This window comes from Arabidopsis lyrata (genome assembly GCF_000004255.2).
Source record: "Arabidopsis lyrata subsp. lyrata unplaced genomic scaffold ARALYscaffold_169, whole genome shotgun sequence".
NCBI classification, from domain to species: Eukaryota; Viridiplantae; Streptophyta; class Magnoliopsida; order Brassicales; family Brassicaceae; genus Arabidopsis; species Arabidopsis lyrata.
The window spans coordinates 9,327-12,704 of NW_003302434.1; the positions used below are offsets into that span (position 1 = coordinate 9,327).

General features: G+C 26.1%; 1 long non-coding RNA gene across 1 annotated transcript; it reads right to left on the minus strand.

The window, feature by feature from the left end:
* Positions 1-482: 482 nt before the first annotated feature.
* Positions 483-1,409, minus strand: LOC110226219. Its single transcript, XR_002330271.1, has 3 exons — positions 1,359-1,409; positions 1,095-1,145; positions 483-577 (listed from the first exon to the last, which is right to left on the minus strand). It is a non-coding gene; the product is annotated as an uncharacterized LOC110226219 (long non-coding RNA).
* Between the last annotated feature and the right edge of the window lie 1,969 nt (positions 1,410-3,378).

Consider the following 3,378-nt stretch of genomic DNA (forward strand, 5'->3'; position numbering starts at 1 on the left):
ATTATAGATCACTTATCCTGTCGCTTCCATTTGGTGTAGGCAGGATTTGGAGAGGTTACGGATCCAACCGTAACAGTGGCAGCAGGACCTTCAGCTTCATCGAGATGTTTGGTGAGTTCATAGCCATCTAGGAGAGAGTGGACTTGTAGTTTCCACACAATGTAGTTTGTGTTGGTCAGCTTTGTTATGTTGGACATATTGATGTGGTGAACGGTGTTGGCGTTTATGGTGATGGCGGTATTGTTTTCTGTGTTAGCCATGGTGACGGCTCACGAGAAAGAAGAAAAGAATTTTAGGTTTTTTTTAGGAGTGAATGCTCTGATACCATATAAGGATTGAAAATATCTTATTGATTGAGAATGAGGCTTACATCTATTTATACAATCCTAAGGGAATTAGGGTAAAACTAATTTACATAATTTACAATTAGATCCTTAAGTTAGTGTTACTCTTATATATGTTTTTATATATTTTTCTTAACACACATGAACCTATACTAATTGCATTATCAATATTGGATACGTACCTCGTTGTTTTTAAACATCTCGCCCAGAACTGTACTTAGAGATGTGGAGGGCTAAGGCAAAAAAAACAAAATAAGACTATTAATTTTTTCGGATAAAATATGCATCGTAAATAAACTTTAAAATATTAGTGATGATTAAAACTATTTTTTGGAAGAAAAAACATTAACCCTATTTTTTACTCTAAAATAAAATTTTAAAATCAGAAAATAGCATTAAAATACATATTGTATACCAATATACCAAATAGCATTTATGTAGATTAGATACTATATTTATTTTTGTTGTTTAAATTAACGAAATAAATGTAAGAAATGTGAATTACATATTATCAAAACTGATATTAACCCGTAGAAGACGAGAAGTTGATAACAACAACTTCAAAAACACAAATATATATATATATATATATATATATATATATATACATATTTAACTGTAATAGTTTTACAAACGATGATACAAAGGAGAAATAACATACTAGTAAAAAGATATATATATATATATATATTTATATATATTTTAACACAACTGAATCTGCTAAATGCGTTATGAATATTGAATACATACCTCATTGTGTTTGAGGATCTCACCCAGGGCCGTGCCTAGAAATCTAGAGTGCTAAGAAAAATAAAAAAATGAAACGTTAAGTTTAATATTTTTATTCGGATAAAAGATGCATCATAAATAAAGCTTATAGTTTTATATTGTTAATTATTAGAGGTAACTAGCAATTTTTTACTCTATGAAATAAAAAAAAAAATCAAGAGAAATAACACTAATTAAAATACATCTTGTACCAATATATATCAAATAGTATTCATAGTTTCGTACCTCGTTGTCTTTGAGCATCTCGCTGAGGGCCGTGCCGAGATTTGGAGGGCTAAGGTGAATAAAAATAAAGTGTTTAATATTTTTTTTGGATAAAATATGCATCATGAATAAAGTTGAAAATCTTATTTTGTAAAATAATTGAGATAATCTCAGCAATATTTTTTCTACTCAATGAGATAAACTTAAGAATCAAGAAAATAGCTCTAAAATACATATTGTACCAATACATATTTTGTTGTTTAAACTAATGAATTAAATGTAAGAGATGTGAATTATAGATGATCAGAACTGTTACGAACTAGTAGAAAAAGATAAAATGATAACAAAATCTTTAAAAACACATCAATAAATAAGTAAATTTTATTTCCTATATACGAGCGGGCTTTTTTATATTTTTATTTTAAATTAATGTTGAATATTTGTATTGATCAATTTTTTGGTTATTAGTGTTATAAATATTCACTTTTTATCCATTATATTTCCTGTTTTATAATTTATTTTATCTATAAAAAAATTATAAACCTATGTCCGTAGTAATAAATATGGAGTGGCAAAAAAATCTTATCCAAAAAATTGAATCAAACAGTAATTAAATGATTCGTTTTGATTTTGGTTTCTTCTAAAAACCAGTTCGGCTACAATTATTAAAAATGTTTTGGTTTCGGTTCGGTTTAGTTTAAAACCATTCATTTTTTGTTTATAAATTTTATTATTATAATATTTATTTGGTTCGATTTTAATTATTTTTGCAAGAAGCTTCTTGGTAATATAAGTTAGATGAATAACTTTTGTAAATCTAATGATATTTTTAAGAATGTTTATACCAATACGTGCATGTTGGAGAAAAGAAAATCAAACTCTTTGAAAGATGATATATTTCATAATAATATTAGGTTTAATATTTAATTGGTAAAGTATGTTGGAATGTACTCATGGTTTTATTGAATCTAAATCAAAATGATACAATTTAAGATATAAAATCTAATATTACTTTTTTGCAAAAAATCATGGAATAAACTGAAAATAACCAAAATCGAACTAAGTCGAATTGTATATGATTTTTATGTTGTTTTATTTTTATAAAACCGGTAAATCGTAAGACCGAGAAAAGCAAATCGTCACCAATCCGAATTACATATGGTTTCTATTTTTTTTTTGTTTTTATAAAACCGATAAAAACGTACGGAGAAGACGAAAAGGACCGATAAAGATGAAGCGAATCATTTTTTTAATGATTCATCTGTGGACACGTGGCACTCTCTAGTGTGTTGACATGGTGAAAAGATGGAGAATTTTGACCAATTTTCATATATATGATTGGATACGTACCTTGTTGTGTTTTATATACCCTCGCTTCAGGAGTATCTCTTGAGATTCTGACAACTAAACTAACACGAATAAAAAAAATGAGATTTTTAATATATTTTCTTAAAATATTGATCTTAAATAAAGTTTAAAATATTATTTTGAAAAACATTAGAGATAACTAACACTATTATTTTGCTCGATGTAATAAAATTTTATAATCAAGAAAAATTGCACTGAAATACATATTCTACCAGTATACTAAATAACTAGATTTTAATCAGCGGTACACTGCAGGATGATTTATTTTTAAAGTTAATATATATAATTTTTCAAATTATATTTCCTTATAAAATATTTATATTTTTATAGTTTACAATAGTTATTAAGTAACGTATACCACGAGTCCACGAGACAATTGTTAATAAACTGAAGATTTAATCAGTATTAAAGCGGCATGTTAATGATATTTTAAAATATTATAAATATTGATTCAAACCCGTCTGCCATATAAACCCGTTCTGAAATATAACTCGTCCCGTAATTTCTTAATCCGTCCCATGATTTGTTTTATAAAATAGTGATTTTAAAACTTAATGATTATTTATTATATATAAAAGTTTACAAATTGTATTATTCTCTAAGATATTTATATTTTAATAAACTGAGAATTTAATCTGTATTAAACCGGCATGTTAATGATATTTTAAAATTT